This window comes from Arvicanthis niloticus, chromosome 1 (assembly GCF_011762505.2).
Source record: "Arvicanthis niloticus isolate mArvNil1 chromosome 1, mArvNil1.pat.X, whole genome shotgun sequence".
NCBI lineage: Eukaryota > Metazoa > Chordata > Mammalia > Rodentia > Muridae > Arvicanthis > Arvicanthis niloticus.
Window position 1 is genome coordinate 125,404,250 of NC_047658.1, and position 17,510 is coordinate 125,421,759.

The window sequence follows — 17,510 nt, forward strand, 5'->3', positions numbered from 1 at the left end:
TAAGGGTTCCCCAGATATTCAGTTGCTCTTCAAATGCTTAGACCCCAAAGGCTCTGCACAGGCCTCCATGTTCATGGCACCCTGGACCCCCTCATACAGTACCCTACACATGGGTCTTCATTTAGCCCCAGACTTTTGTTCCCAGCAGGATGATGGTGGTACAGGCCTTTAATCCCAGCATTTGGGAGGCAGCCAGGCGGATGTCTTTGAGATCAAGGCCAAAATGAGTTCTAGAAAAGCCAGGGATACATGGAGAAACCTTGTCTCAAAAACAAAACAAAACAAAACCAGGTCTCCCGATTCTTAGTTTCTATATTAGGATACTGATATACTGGTGAGCAGTGTGGCCTTAGATGAGGTACTTTTAAGGGTTCCCCAGATATTCAGTTGCTCTTCAAATGCTTAGACCCCAAAGGCTCTGCACAGGCCTCCATGTTCATGGCACCCTGGACCCCCTCATACAGTACCCTACACATGGGTCTTCATTTAGCCCCAGACTTTTGTTCCCAGGAAGCAAAGGCTTCAGGACCAAGCCACACTATAGATACCAGTTAGAGTGGAGCTCCAAACTAAGGAGAACTCTGGACTCTGACCCAAATGAAATGGTACATGATACCACTGTAATCTAGGGTTCCTGCTCACTATTACACATTGAGGGGATGTAAGTTGGCACCACCTTCATTTAGCACACCTCAGGTGAAGCTTGGGAACTTTGGACTCTTTTGTTCCTAAGGCAAACAAAGGCTTTAGCTTCAACACAGTTTCCTCTGTTTCCTTGAGGATTGTATTAACTGGTGAGTGGAGATTAAACTGAACGTTCTCTAGAAGAAAAGGTCAGAAGGCAGGAAGGGAGAGAACAACCCACATAGAAAACGTAGGTGGTGAGCTGTCTGGGGTGTGTTTCTTTGGTTTAGCCTTTGCTTTAAGGGCACCTTGGTCCCAGGCCATGCAACCTCTCTCTTTCAATTCCTTTCTAATTCTTTTTTTTTTTCTCACCTCCCCCCTCCCCCTTTAAAAACAGGGTTTCTCTGTGTAGACCTGGCTGTCATGAAACTCACTATGTAAACCAGGGCTGGTCTTGAACTTGCAGATCCACCTCCTGGGATTAGAAGCTTGTGCCACCACTGTCCTTTCCAAATTCTTGAATAAACTTACATCCTTTGTTATTGCACTAATGCTAGTGCAAGCAGAGTATTGTTCTCTAAGAATCCAAAGAAGTGGGGCTAGAGAGATGGCTCAGCGGGTAAGAGCATTGACTGCTCTTCCAGAGGACCTGAGTTCAATTCCTAGCAACCACATGGTGGCTCACAACCATCTGTAATGGGATCCAATGCCCTCTTCTGGTGAATCTGAGAACAACTACAGCGTACTCATATGTAAAATGAATAATGAATAAGCAAATACATCTAAAAAATAAAAGAATTCAAAGAAGTAAAAGAAGAAAAAAGGGGCATAATATAACGTTTGAAATTTGTTCCTGCTATCTACTTCCATCTCTATTAAGGAAACATGGATAAATATTTAAAGAGCACAATGGTTTAAGAAAATGTTTTTTGTTTACCTCCACATTGACTTAGAGAATACAGATAAGTATTTAAAGTCTATTGGCTTGAAAAAAAAAATACAAGGTGTCTGGCTGTTTAGATATATACTTTCATTTCTTTACTGGGCAGAAAAAGAAAAACAGAAGAGGGAAGTTAGAGAGTTCCTAGAACTATGAAAGCAATGTGGTCAGACCCTGGCGTGTGAGGTTGAGCACAGAGCTCAGAACCACAGTGATGGTCTAGCACGCAGGAGGCCCTGGGCTCTGTCTCCAGTATGGAGGGCTGCAGTGGGAACAGTATGGATTAAACCCTAGACTGCTGACCCCATCAGAGTTTCTGATTGAGTGGATGAAACCTGGCTCTCCCCAGTGATGTCAACCACCTGTGTGGGAACTGCCCCTCCCCACTTTGAGAACACTAACTCAACAGCACTCTCCTAGAAATGATTTCCTGGTGTGGTATTTATCATCAGATGCTTTCTGAAACATTAGAAGCATTACAAGAAAAGTGCGCTATGGTTAAATGTGTGATTGAAAGAGGTTGTTAAAAGAAACTCCTTTTGAGAAACCAAAGCAGTTTGCTGTCTGTATACACAAAACTTATTGTCAGCACTTGCCTGACTTTTAATCCTAGAAAATTCTTGCCCAGAAAGATGATAGAAAAAAGAATCTTATTGTTTGTTGCAAGAATATCCTGAAAATCCACTGAACACAAGGCTACTGGGTTTACCTTTGTTTAATGAATACCATTTGCCCAGATAATAGATCACAAAAAAAGATTGCTTACTTCCCAATGCAGCTTGTGACCTTGCCCTGCTCCACCCACTGACAATCTCTTAGGTCACATACTGGCACAATTCTAATTTATTTATAGCCACACAACTCAAGGCTCTTCTATTGGCATGAGCAAAAGAACTAGGCTCTCGACGGGCAGTGGTGGCGCACGCCTTTAATCCCAGCACTTGGGAGGCAGAGACAAGTGGATTTCTGAGTTCGAGGCCAGCCTGGTCTACAGAGTGAGTTCCAGGACAGCCAGGGCTATACAGAGGAAACCCTGTCACAAAAAAACAAAACAAAACAAAACAAAACAAAACAAAAAAACTGGGCTCTGTACTGGTGACTTTGATGCTGGGACTTTTGGACACTTCTGGGTGGGTTCATCTGCAGGTAGAACTAGGAGGCCCAGAGCATGGTGACAGTGACTCGGGGCTCAAAGACTCTCTCATGCTGCCTTGCTTCTGAAACAATTGTTACTGTAAAATGCCAACCATTCTTTTTAGTGTTTTGCAGTTACAGACAAAGTCCTTCCAGAGGCAGAAGTTCATCAATGCTTCACAACTGGGAAAGACTAGGGGTGCCACCAAAGAACTGAAAACTCAGGGCTTGCTACGAGTCACAACCACGTGAAAATGCAAGGCATCAAACCTCCTTTTAAATCCACTGCTCAGCTTCCTGTCTGGCAATACATGGTAATATAACTAGACATTGACCAGTTCTAAATTTAATCCCCCAAGTCTTCACTACATAGATGCCTTGGCACTTGGGGGCTCTTAGTATAGTTTATTCTGTATAGTATGGAATTGTTTGTTTCTGGAGCAGGTTTCTGGTAATACTCTGATTAGAAGTTCCTGTAAGATGAGAATGTCTTCAGTCATTCACTGGGGACAAGATACCACTTGATTCAAGGGTTCAAACACAGACACCGTTTGCCCTTCTGTCTGCCATCCAGAGAAAGCATGAGGGCCAGAAGTGATTTCAGTAATGCAAACAGCCATTAAACGCACCATGCCCAGATAACACAACTTTAGTGAAAAGCTCTGGACACAAGTTCATCTGAAGTGAAAAAAAGTTTTTAAAGAAGAAAGAAAGAAAGAAAGAAAGAAAGAAAGAAAGAAAGAAAGAAAGAGATGCATTTTACTTTAAAAAATTAAGCTGGAACAGAGAAAATATCCTATTTCGCCTTGCACACATGGTCATTGATTTCTAACAAGGCTGACAAAGCAATTTAATGCAGTTTTTCTAAAACATGGTGTTGGACAACTGTTTATCGAAGAATAAAGCTAAACTCATATACATCTACAAAAATTAATTTAAAGTAATCAAATGAGTCAAGTGAGGTGGTTTACACCTATAATCTCAGCACTTAAGAGGTGAGGCAGGAGGATGGCCACAAAGTCAATGCTAACTCAGGCTATGTATTGAGCACAGAGCCAGCCAAGGCTACATAACTAGATTCTTTCTTTTAAAAGGTGAGCTGGTACACCGGGCAGGGCATGGTGGCGCACGCCTTTAATCCCAGCACTTGGGAGGCAATGGCAGGCAAATTTCTGAGTTCGAGGCCAGCCTGGTCTACAGAGTGAGTTCCAGGACAGCCAGGGCTCAAAAAAACCCTGTCTCAAAAAACAAAGAACAAAACAAAAAAGGTGAGCTGGTGAGGTGCTGAAGTAGACATCCCCATCTAGGGTGATGTTCCCATCCCTAACCTGGAAACTAGCTGCAAAGTAGTCTCACTAGGTACACAAACCACATTTAAAGACAGGCCCAGCAGTAGATTACCAACAGAACTCGAACTCAGTGTGTTTTTGAAGATTTTGATGGTTTCTTTTTAAAATTTTGTTTTAGGTTTGTTTTTATTTCATAATGTTTTGTCTGGGAATTTACCTATTTATTTAATTTTGCTTAACAGATCTCTTGCTTAGATATTACGGTTTCCAATTTTGTTTTTATAGGTTTTTTTTGTTTTTATTTTCTGTGTGTGAATGTGAGTGTCTCAGCAACTCTACATGTTTCTTCTGCTTGCTCCTCCTTTGCCTACCTCCCCTGCCATTAAAACCTGTTTGGTCCTATTTTGGTTTGTTTGTTTTCATTTTATTTTCTTCTTCTTATTATTAGATTCCGATTTGTATTGTAATGAGGGAGAAGAAAAAGATGAGGGTTTGGGTGGGAAGAGAAGTGGGGAGAATCTGAGAGAAGCTGGGGGATGGGAAAGTTATCAGAATATGTATGAAAACAATCTACTTGTCATAAAGATTAATTAATTACTTAATTTTAACAAGGAGCTGGTGGGATGGCTCAGCAGGTAAGGAAAGGCACTTGCCCCAGAACCTGATCACCTGAGCGCCATACCTAGAACCCACACAGTGGGAGGCGAGAATCTCCTCCCACAGTTGTCCTCTGACCCCCCATATGCCTGCTGTGGCACACACGCTCCCTCCTACACATACATACATCATTTTTAAAGGGAAAAAAAAAAGTCGGGAAGTGGTGGTGCACGCCTTTAATCCCAGCACTTGGGAGGCAGAGGCAGGCAGATTTCTCAGTTCGAGGCCAACCTGGTCTACAGAGTGAGTTCCAGGACAGCCAGGCTTTGCTACACAGAGAAACCCTGTCTCGAAAAATCAAAATAAATAAATAAATAAATAAATAAATAAACCCAAGGGAAGATTTTTTTTTTGACATTGATTTGATGATGAAAAGCACAGGCAACAAAGGAAAACAGACTTGAAAACAGAGCTTAGTGATAGGTTGTGTCCTTGAACTCTTACATAAGGTTCTGGGTTCAACTCCAGCACTGCCAGGAAAACAGGTAAGCACACATACCACATTTCTAATTTCTGCTCTCAGGAGGCAGAGTCGAGTGAATCTCTGAGGCCAACTCCTGCTGCTCTGCCTCTTCTGCAGCCTTCTGGGCACTTGACTGCTTTACAGTTTGGCCTGCCAACTGCTAGGCTTTTAGTTCTGCTGCTTTGGAAGCAGCAGACAGTCCTCATTGTTGCCCTGCTTCTGAGCTGGGACTCCATCATAGGCTTTGCCTCTTCTGTGGCCATCGAAATGCTGGCCAGTCCCCTAGGGAAGCCACTGCTGCCACACAAATGACATCACCATCCTGTTCTTCCTGTTTCTTGCTTCCTATTACCAGCTCTGCCAGCCCCAAAGGTAGACAAGAAATGGCCAAGAAGGAAGCCTTTGTTCTATTGGGTCTTAATACTGCAACACCAGGGCAGGCATCACAGGTACTGTCTCCCAACCAGCTCACAAGCAAGCTGAACAGAAGTCTACTTATATAGCCAGAGTGTGTGCACCAACCCCAGCAAACCTTTCATGCAAATGAAGCCTTCTAATTTTACCAATCTAGGCATTTTCTCTTTAGCAACCAACACCATGCTTTTTCTGCTGGGCTACCAAGAAAAGTTTTTCTCTTTTGGTCCGAGGTTGCCAGAGAATTCACCAACACTTAACAACACCCCAAAGTCCAGTGTAAACTGTTTCAAACAGTCCTGGAGGGATGGGGAGTCTTCAGGAGCCAGAGCCAGCAGTTGCCACCATCCAGAATCAGATATCCCCTCGGTGTCTGTGAAACATTTAAAATGGCTAGTTTGGACATAAAGGCAGCCTGGAAGTCTGTTTGAGTCAAGGCAGACAGAGCAGCAAGAGTCCAACAGCTCCCACTTAGGACGTCACATCACCCCATGCCCCAACATCTATGGCTAGGCTATAAACACTGTAAGAGCTATTTCAAAGAACTTGTTCTTGCTAGGCCTGGCAGTGCACACCTACAATCCGAATATTCAAACAACTGAGCCAGAGCTGTCTCTGGGGAAGAGAGGAAAGGAGAGGGAGGGGAGGGGGAGAGGAGGGAGGAGAAAGAGAGGAGAGAAGGGGAGATGACAGGAGGGGAGGGGAGGGGAAGAGACGGGAGAGGAGAGAAGAGGGAGGGAAGAAAGAAGAGAGGTGGTTTTTTTTTTTTTTTTTTTTTTTTTTTTTTTTGGTTTTTCGAGACAGGGTTTCTCTGTATAGCCCGGGCTGTCCTGGAACTCACTTTGTAGACCAGGCTGGCCTCGAACTCAGAAATCCTCCTGCCTCTGCCTCCCAAGTGCTGGGATTAAAGGCATGCGCCACCACCGCCCGGCAGAAGAGAGATTTTTTATTAACATTAGTAAAGATATTTTTAACTACTTTTTAAACATTGTGTGTGTATGTGTGTGTGTGTGTGTTGCAGGCATGCCATGGTACTCATGTGATGGTCAGAGAAACTGCTTTTTTTTTTTTTTTTTTTTTTTTTTTTTTTTAATTTCTGCCTGGGGATCACCCTCAGGTGGTTAGCTTTGGCCATAAGTGTCTGTACCACTGAGCCACCTCACCAGCCTCTAGTAGAGATTTCATTGTAATGTAACAGTGTTTTAATAATAATGCCCAGGACCTGCTCAGTGGCTCAGGGGGAGGTGACTCACCCTCATGTGTCTCAATATCAGTTTCCACTGCTATGACAATCTCTGAAACTAAATGTTTCAGATGCCACATGCTTACAATGTCAACACCCTGCGGCTGAAACCAGCCTGGGCTACATAGTGAGGTGCTATTTTGAAATCAAAACACAAATATTCCCGCAGAGTAGGATCCCTTTGCCAACACAGTTGCTTTCTTTATATTTTTGCCAGATTGAGGAATGCAGCTACTGTTCAAATGTATGTATTTTGATTGTGGCCACAGTGCAGTTGGTCCTTAGGGCCGCTGGAACAGACACTTCCTTTCGGAAGTGAGATGAGAGTTTGAGATGATGGTACAAGTGCTATCTGCTGAGGCCTCTTGCTCTGGCTGACTGGCTAGAACCTGCTTTAATAATCTTTATATACATATATATGTGTGTATGTGTATCTCTCTGTGTGTACATATATATAGATACATTATATATACTTAATATGAATATATAATATATTGTAATATATACATAGATATAATGTATAATTATATGTATATTATATAATTTTGTATATATATACATATACATATTTTTACTTTTTGATGTTATAATATAATTACATCATTTCTCCCTTTCATTTTCCTTTTCTAGTCCTTCTATGCACCTCTCTTCCTCCTCTCTCTCAAGTTCATGGCCTCTTTTTTCTTTAGTTGTTCTTGTGTGTGTGCTTGCCTATTACACATGACATGAGTAACATCAACTCGCCCAACACAACTATCTCTGCAAACAATAACTGTAAAAACAAAGAAAAGAAAAGAAGCCTGAGAAACTTAATGAGATCTTGTTTCAAAATAAAAAAACAGGAGAAGGCTGGAGCAATAGCTCACTGGTAAAGAGCTTCCACGCGATGTTTGTATATAAACTCTATTATCCATTGACTTTGCTACAGATAACTACATTCACTTATATTGTACCATTTTAATGGGTTTTTTAAATGATAGATAAGAACCGATCAACTCTAGACTGCTCATCATAACAATTTCCCAGGTGATTGTTCTGCTTAACATCCATATGACAAAGTTAAGGACTTTGTTTCCATGAAGAAGTTTTATTTAATCAACAAAACAATCTTTTTCTTTATTGTTTTAATTGTAATTTATAGATAAAATTTACCTATATCATTTATTTATTCATTCATTCACTTACTTTTCTGTTTTTTGAAATGTGGTCTCATTCAGACTAGCCTTGAACTTGTGATCTGCTGCTTCAGCCTCCTCATGGCTGGGATTGAGGTATAAGCCACTATGTGCAGGTGCTTTGGCTTAATGTGAAGTAGGTAGGTCCTTCTTCTTCAGCATCTTCTTCTTCCTCTGCCTCCATCTCTTCCTTCTCTTCCTCTTTCTCCTCCTTTTCAATATAGGGTTTTTCTATGTAGCCCTGGCAGCTCTAGAGCTCGATCTATAGATCAGACTAATCTTGAACTCTCGGAGATTTCTGCCCGCCTGCCTCTGCCTCCCAAGTGCTGCAATCAAATGTATGTACCACCAGCACCTGACCATGTGCAGCTACTTTTATCATCCACTGTGATAAATATAGACTCTGTGTGTGTTTTCATATTTAAGCATTTAGCCCAGATGGACTTCATGTGATATATACTATGAAGGATGAAACTTATTGTATTTTCATAATTTAATCAGTTACTTAAATTTTGTGTTCATGTTTTGAGTAAATAAATATGAAAATTTTCAAAGGCTAGAGACACAGCTCAATAGCAGAATGCTTGGGTAGTCTGTGTGAAGCCCTAGGCTCAATATCCAGACCTACCAAATGATTTCTTAAAGTACTGTTTCTTATTAGACTTTTGGTGATTTTTTTTTTTAAATATGGGTTTTGGTGACGGTTGACTGTACTTTTATTTAATGTACTGGAAAAGTTGATTTTAGTAAGGGTTGGCTGACTTCACTGTTGCTGGTTTCTGGGGTGGGGTAAGTGATTCATCTTTTCCTTAACCAATATGAAACTTTTAACCTTTGTATTCTGAGCAGGAAACAAGAAGACATGGCTATCTATCATCCAGCTCTGTGCTACTCAAAGTGTTCTTCAGAACAGAATAGTCTTATTTGTTTTGTTTTGTTTGGACTTTGGTCTTCTTGACATTAAAGAAAATTTATCATATGAGGCTGGAGAGATGGATGAGCAGTTATGAGCACTAGCTGTTCTTGCAGATGACCTGAGTTCTGTTCCTAGCACCCACATGGTGATGGCTCACAGCCACTTGTAACTCCAGAAGATCTGATGCTTTCTTTGTCCTCTGAAGACACCAGGTAATCATGTGGTTTGTATACAGACACACACAGGCAAACACTCATACACATAAAAGTAAATACTTTTTCAAGAGAGAGAAAATGTACTTAGTATGTCTCTTGGATTACCCCAGACCCCATCTTTACGTGAAAGTCATTGGTCTCTTCTAGCACCTATGGTAGTTACCCATTTATTGTCTTGGAACTTGAAATCAGATTTTATCTCACTTTTGAAAGGTGCAATGACTCAAAGTACTGGATTACATCATAACACTGAACAAAAGATAATCATCCAGCACTTGCCTATCAACAAGAATGGATATTTACTTCCTTAGGAAAAACCCAGCTTCTTGAATTCCTCTGCCATCCTTAGTGCCTCCTTTGAGACCACTAAAGTTCAGAAAATGTTATCAACGTTATGTGCAAAGGCAAACCAAATTGTCCATGTTAAAAACTAGTTTTGATATGATAAGTTTTCCAAGGAGCCAATTCCAACCCCGCCTTGGGAAAGCAAGCCTTTGATCTGCTAACCAACTTGTTCAGACTATACTTAGAAACAATCAATAAAAAGCATTCTGCTCAATAAATTTGCCATTCTATGTTGGCAGCACAATGAAAGCTTCATGTTGTTTCCCTCTGTCATGCTCAGTGGACCATCTCGTTGCTTATGTGATCCTTACCTGAGCTACTGAGTACTCAAGCAAATGAGAAAAGAGCTCTAGGTTATTGTTCCTTTTTCCTTGAAAATCTGTATGGAACATGATATTTTGATGTGCAATTTATAGGACTTGTTTCTTCATTAAAATTTTACACAAAGGGGCTGCAGAGAAGGCTCAGTGGTTAAGAGAACTTGTTCTTCAAGAGAACTGGAGTTCAATTCCCAGCACCCATATGGTGGATAACTCCAGTTCTAGGGTTCTAGACATATTTTTATAGCCTCTGTGGGTACCAGCCCTACCTGTGGTACATAAATATACATGCAGGAAAAACACCCAAACCCATAACATAAAAATCTTACCCCAACTTGTAGCTATGAGAATCTCCAGGGACAAAGGTGTGGTGGGCAGAGGAAGAAACGGTGACAGTGGCAGCCAGGGCTGGGACATGCTCACTGTCTCCTTGAGCAGCCACTGTGATAACTTGAATTGTAGACGGCTGAGGAGCCAGCTAGAGCTGCCGGGCTCTTCTGGGCATGTGCCATTCACTATCAGCCCACCTATATTGTCTGTACTGGGGCATTGAATGAAGTGGCTACCATGCAAGCAAGTGGTGTTCCTTCTGAGTCACCTTTGAGTTGGGTGGAACCTGAGGAAACCTCCATAGGAATGTAGAATAGACCTGAACTTGGTCCTTGGTCCTGGGCAATATTAAGAGACAGAGATTCAGCATGACTGTTCAGTTCTCTATTTGTGGGAATCACAGACCTTCAATGTTGAAACTTCTGAGAAGGCTTGAGAAGGAATGCCAATTGGCTATTGGCGCTGAGATAGTAGCCTAAGGAGACAGGCTTTCTTTCTTTCTTTCTTTCTTTCTTTCTTTCTTTCTTTCTTTCTCTCTCTCTCTCTTCTCTCTCTCTCTCTCTCTCTCTCTCTCTCTCTCTCTCTCTTTCTTTCTTTCTTTCAAGGGGATATTGTGCCAGGGGTGACAGTAGGGGCTTTCATGCTGGGGAATGCCAGCATCAGAATCGGGGTCTTCCTTTAAATTGTTTCAGATTGCATCTCCAGCTTTGCTCTTGGATTGTTCTCTGCAGAGAATTGGCCCTGACTGCATGCTGTGGGAATTCATGGAGTCCCCAGGAGTAGAAATGCGTCGACATCTCTATACTCTCTCATGTCTCCTTTTGTTTGTGTCTGCCTGCCCATCTGCCTGTCCTTCTGTCTGATCATCCACCCATCTATTTGTTGAGCTGTCTGTCTATCTATCTATCTATCTATCTATCTATCATCTATCTATCTATTTTTCTGAATGGAGAGGAAGTATGAATTCTGTTCTGTGTAACTCTGGGTTCTCCTCACCTCCTTCGTCTTATTTTTCTCTAGTGAAATACATATTCAAATATAGCATCAAGACTATAGGGTTGCTGGCTTAGGTCTGTTTAGAGAGTCCTTGTCTAGTATGTACCAGGAGTGCATCATCCTAGGGTACATACTTAGTTTGAAGACAACCTGGCCTCTGTAAGACTCTGGCAAAAAAAAAAAAAAAAAAAAAAAAAAAAAAAAAAAAAAAAAAAAAAAAAAAAACCAAACCAACAAACAAACAAATAAAAAAATATTTCCAAACAAGCCCCCAAACAAAGTTAGCGTAGCCTATGAAGGGAGGTAGAAGGTACAGAGCAATGGTTATACCTCACCAAAGACCCAGTTCTGAGTGCTTGAAAGAATAACAAGCCAGCCTGCATCAGGACAAAATCCCTCAAGCCTGCTATGGAGCCTGGCCTGGTGGGAGGCAATCTAATTAATTCCCTAGCTCTGATTTTCAGTTTGCATTTCTAAAGTCTAATGGCTGTGAAATTCTTTAAAAAGTAGTAGTGTGCCACCTTGTGGATAATGGAAGAATGGGATACATGTGAGGTTTTGTTGGTGAGAATTTCAAAGCTTATCCACCCCCATTCTCCTCCCTCTAGCACAAGCAACCATTTCTCCAGGAAAAACAAACACAGAGAGAAGCAAACACAAAGAACAGTGTGTTGTAATTGTTTAAATTATCTGATATTTATACCAATAAAGATACTGGAGACATACTATATACAAAATATCTACTTACAAGCCTGATCTGACAACCAACTTCTAGCTCTTTAGAAGTTAGTCTACCTTTCTATTGAGCTCTTCCAAATCCAAGAGGGCTCCTTAGTTCTCTTAGAATACCGCTTTACCTGTGTCCTGTCTGTTGTTTCTCTGTTGTTCCTGCAAGACCAAAGAGAAAATCCCTATCTCTGACCAGGAGCTCCTTCTATTAAGGCCCTTCCAAGCCAAAAGACAGAAAGAGCTCTCTCAATGGTCCAATTGCTTATACACAAGTCTCTAGCTCCACATGCCCACACACACCCTTGGAAGGCTGAACCATCAAGGTGGGGTGCAGGAGGTGGGGGGCACTCCAAGCTAAGTCAGTAGAGGCTGAACCATTTCACCTTTTTGGTGGGGTAGCTTGAGGCCATTCAGCTGATTTTGCCTCAGGTCATAGTGCAAAGACCACAAAACCTCTCCCTAGCAACTGATCTTAAAATAGACAGAATTTTCCATTCTTTAGCATGGTTATCTATGAAGGCTTTTAGAGGCACACCCAAAGTACTTCTCTTCTGGACATACCTAACTGCATCTGACAAACCCAATATCTATTCAAGTTTTTATATTTTGCTAGCAATTATGTTTTTTATGTACAATAATCAAATATTACCTTTAGCGCCTAGGTGAGAACAGTGATAGTCACCCCAACCTGTATTTGGAGTATACCCCACTGAAGCAGGGGTTGGAGAAAATGGAGGAATATTTTAAAATCTGACTTTAAGTCAGGACAGATGTCGTCTTCAGGTCCTGCTTGACATTAGGGTCTCCCAGAGAAGTGACTAATGTTCTATGTATCAACTTTGGTTTATAGCTCACACAAGGCAGATTATATAATTATTAATGTCCTTGATATCCGGCTCCAAGTGTGTGAGAGCTGTATTTAACTACACAAGCATCTCACTACAGGGTTTTTTGTTTTTTTTTTTTTCTTTTGGTTTTTGAGACAGGGTTTCTCCGTGTAGCCCTGGCTGTCCTGGAACTCACTCTGTAGACCAGGCTGGCCTCGAACTCAGAAATCTGCCTGCCTCTGCCTCCCAAGTGCTGGGGTTAAAGGCGTGCGCCACCACCGCCCGGCTCACCACAGGTTTTTATGGCACAGTTGGACAGAGATAGGGACCTGTTAGCTTCCCAGCATGAGTGAGTGAAGGTCATTGTCAAAGGCTCCATTTATGTCATAGATTCTCCATGGCCTTCTGGGTATAGCAGATCACAGGATCTTAGCCCCAGCCTCCTTTTCTACAATAATAGACTCAGATCAGATTTAAAAAAAAAAATACATTTAGCCAGATGTGGTGGTGTATACTTTTAATTCCAGAGACTTGGGAGGCAGAGACTGGTAGATATAGGTGAAGTCAAGGCTAACCTGGTCTATGTAGCTGACCCCAAAAGCTACACAATAAGATCCCATCTTAAAAAAAAAATTTTTTTAAAGAAAAAAAAATGTGTGTGCTCCAATAAATTACAAGTGCAATTGATCCAAATTTTACTAAAATATTCTATGAATTTAATTTTCACGGTTGTCTTAGTCACTGGTCTACTGCTGTGAAGTGACACGATGACCAAGGCAACTCTTATAAAAGAAAGGGACTTTCAGTTTCTGAGGCTTAGTCTATTATCATTATGGTGTGGCAGGAGATGGTGGTGTGCATGGTCCTGGAGCAGTAGCTAAGAGCTACATTCTAATCTTTAGAGAGGCAGAGAGATTGGGCCTAGCATGGGTTTTTGAAACTTCCTAGTGACACACTTCCCCCAACAAGGCCACACCTCCTAATACTTCTAGTCCTATCAAAGAGTTCCACACCCTGATGAATAAGTATTCAAATATATAGGTCTATGAGGACAATTCTTATTCAAACCACCACAACACTGTCTATACACACACACACACACACACACACACACACACACACGTGCGCACACATATATATTATATATATATAGTATTTACTGTGATAGGAACCAAATTCAGCTGTACTAGTATCTGTTGAAGGAAATCAGAATAGATAACCAGACTTCTTTAACATACGAATTGTTTGAGCTGGGTTGGAGACCACAGGAAAATGACATTCACATACAAACACCTACACACACACAGGCATAAACACATACACAATCAAAAATAAAATAAATGCTTTTAAATAGTTACTCAAACTAAAAGCAAGCTCTCTCTGCCTTCATAGCAGCAGGGCATAGGTTTATAGTGACAAAGGTACCCTCCTAATCCCTGAAGATGCCAGCCCCAAACAAAAGCCCTGTAGGAGGTGGTTTTGTGTGTCAGCTTGACACAAGCTGAAGTTATCAGGTCAAGGCTAAGCCAAGTTCCATTCTCCACCCACAGGATCATTCTTGAGTAAAAAATTCTCAGAATGTGCTGACTGATGGTCATCTGACCCTCTGGAAAGTTGTAGAGTTCAAATGCATGTCATGCTTGCTAGCCAATAGATTTAAAGGTCAATATGCTTAGCCAATAAGTTTGAACCGTAACCTTGCTGATGTAACCTGCGCCCCTAAAAAGTATAAAAAAACCTGCTTGTAATAGCCATTTGTGGTCGCCTTCTTGTCACTGTCTCAAGGGACTGGTTGAGGCTTGACGCCGACCCACGGGGAAAATAAACTTTTTGCTTTTGCATCAATCTGCGGCTGGTGTCTCAGTGTCTCACTCAGGGACATTTCTAAAAGTACCACTGATGGACGGTCAGGGTCTTACAGTCCATGTCTATACCTGCCATGTCAATGTGTTCTCACTGAGTCGATCTGCACTGCCTAAAGTCAAGTTTCTAACTTTGAGCCACAAAATATATATTTACATGATATAATAAAATATGTTTTTAATACTGGGGCTTCTTGGAAGACATTTATGACTGTTCTCAAAGGAAGACTTTTATATGTCTGCTTTCAAAGGCTAGCCTGCAGTTTAAGATCCTCTGCCTCAGCCTCCAGAGCACTCAAAGTACAGCATGTGCCACTGTTGGGAGCCGACTCGTAGCAGAAAGCGGCTATCACCTTTGCAGCCATCTCGAGCCATATACCCTGACAAGAGACTTGTTTTCAACAGCCTACAACAGCTGAGCACACTCTGATAAACATCTTGGTTTGCCCACATAGCTTGTTTTGTTTTTTAGTGCCCCCAGCCGCAAGGTGCTCGTGGTAGTGTCTTCAGCTGTGTTCCCCTGCTTGTGCTTATAAATACCCAGGATTTCCTTTCATACCCTGTCTTGTCTTCATTCTCCGCGTCTCTTCCCCTCCATTCCCACTCTCTCTCATGCTAGACTCTGACCCACAGACTGGAGCAGCAGCTCAGGCTGGGACACAGTGGCCCCCAAGCCGGGCAGTGTGGGCCTCAACATGCCACCACAACTGGCCTACGTGCTGGACTTTATAGAAAAAGTATGTTTAAGTTTATAAACTGCCAAGAGCCTTGAAATTGGCTGCCCCGTTTTGTATTGTCAACAGGGATGGTTGAGACAACCCACCCTTCACTTCCTAGTAGTTAATGTTATCAGCATGTTAGATATTAGCAGTTGGCTGTGTAGTGATGTTTCCTTATCTTTTTATTTGTTTATTTTTGAGACAAGGTCTTACCACGTAGCCTTGGCTGGCTCTGAACTGAGAGCTATCCACCCTAGTTCTGGGTTTAAAGGTGTACACCATCCAGCTTGGCCTGATTTTTTTCTATTTTTATTTGATGTTTACTTTCTTAATATTAAAATTTTCTTTAGATCCATTTTAAAATGCTCATTGAAGAAAGACTATCTTTTCCTTCACTAGTTCCCAGTTTAATGTCACTGTGGCCTTTCTTCCTGAAGAGACAAGTTCTCCAGAGGGTCTCCTTCCCTCCAGGGTCTCCTTCTCTGCAGGCAGAGGCTGGGTGCTACAAGTGCAATTCAGAAAGAGAGGGCGGTGGTGGTACACGCCTTTAATCCCAGCACTTGGGAGGCAGAGGCAGGCGGATTTCTGAGTTCGAGGCCAGCCTGGTCTACAGAGTGAGTTCCAGGACAGCCAGGGCTACACAGAGAAACCGTGTCTCAAAAAAACCAAAAAAAAAAAAAAAAAAAAGCACTAAAGTTGACAACTATATTCTCTCAACTCCAGGTTTGCAAAAGAAGTGATAATTAAAAAGGCGCAGTAACGTATCTCCAAATACATCAGAACGCTATTAATGAATGAAAGATGATGAATGACATGGCCTGCACATCTGAGTATCTGCAGGCACTCCTGGCTCCCATTTTTGAAGTGGCATTGACAGATTCTGATTTGATTACTAACTGAAGCGGAGATAGAGCCCGGAAGGGCAACTTCATTCTTAAGTAGAAGGTAGCTGTCGATGTCAGAGGCTACCAAGATGCAATGGAAAAGAATCAGACTTTTCCCTTTCATTCCTACCTACACTAGTATACAGTAAGTATCTATAGGAACACGTGTCAATAGCTGCATGGAAATGGAACTTGCTGGGTGTGGTGGGGCCCAACATTCACTTTAGGACTTGGGAGATAGAGACAGACCTCTGTGAGTTCAAGGCCATTGTGGTGTAAACGGCATGTTCAGGTCAGCCAGGGCTACACAGCTAAAACCAAGCCTCCAAGTTAGATGAGAGCGTATGACACATACTTAGCATCTATTTTCCTTCCTACTTTCTTTTTTTCTTTTTGTTTTTTTGAGACAGGGTTTCTCTGTGTAGCGTTGGTTGATGTGGAACTTGCTTTGTAGACCAGACTATCCTTAAATCCATACCCTTCTAATTTTATTTCTCAAAAAACATCTATCTTAAGTCAGGTGTGGGGACACACCTTCATCTCTTTAATCTGAACTCAAGAGACAGAAGCAGGCAGATCTCTGAGTTTGAGACCAGTCTGCTCAATAGCTCGAGTTCCAGGACAGCCATGGCTATACAGAGAAACCCTGTCTTGAAAAACCAAACAAAATACAAAACCATCCATCTTTATTCCTCATTTTATCTCAGTTCTCTCACTTCCTTAGATTGTGGACTTGATGGCATTAAACCCAGCATGATTTATCAGGTTCTTATCTCCATGTGTGGTTTATCACTCGTGATGAAGAAACTGAAAACTACAATTCTAACATATCAACTGTTTGGAATTAAAGACACCTGGAAAGCAGCAGTAAAAACATTCTTACCCAGTTGTGCTTTGCATGCCTATAGTCTCAACACACAGAAGGGGTTAAGGCAGAATTGTAAGTTCCGGGCCAGTCTGGAATAGAAGTGAGACCCTATCCAGTTACCTCCACCTTCGAATAAGAAAGAAAAAAAGAAACAACCCACCCTAAACCAGAGGTTTATGCCTCATCCCTCCACACAATGAGCGTGAGAACAACCAGGGTAAGTTACTACATTCTTAGTTTCTTAGGTCTAAATAGCCCATGCTGGCCTTCTTATCTGACTCCTAGGATTATAGGTTTGCATGACCATGCCTGGCTCACACTTTTGGCAATCTGTTAAGTAGTCTCTTTTTTTGTTTTTAAATTTATTTATTTATTTATTTATTTATTTATTTATTTATTTAACATCCCAATATCAGCGCCCCCCTCTTCCCAGTTCCCCCTTCACACAGATCCTCCAATTAAGTAGTTTTCATACATCAGCTGTTCAAGGAAGCAGAGTCTGCATTCAAATTCCGGTTTACCCAAGGCTATTGTGAGTTTGCAGCCTCGGTCGTTTAAAC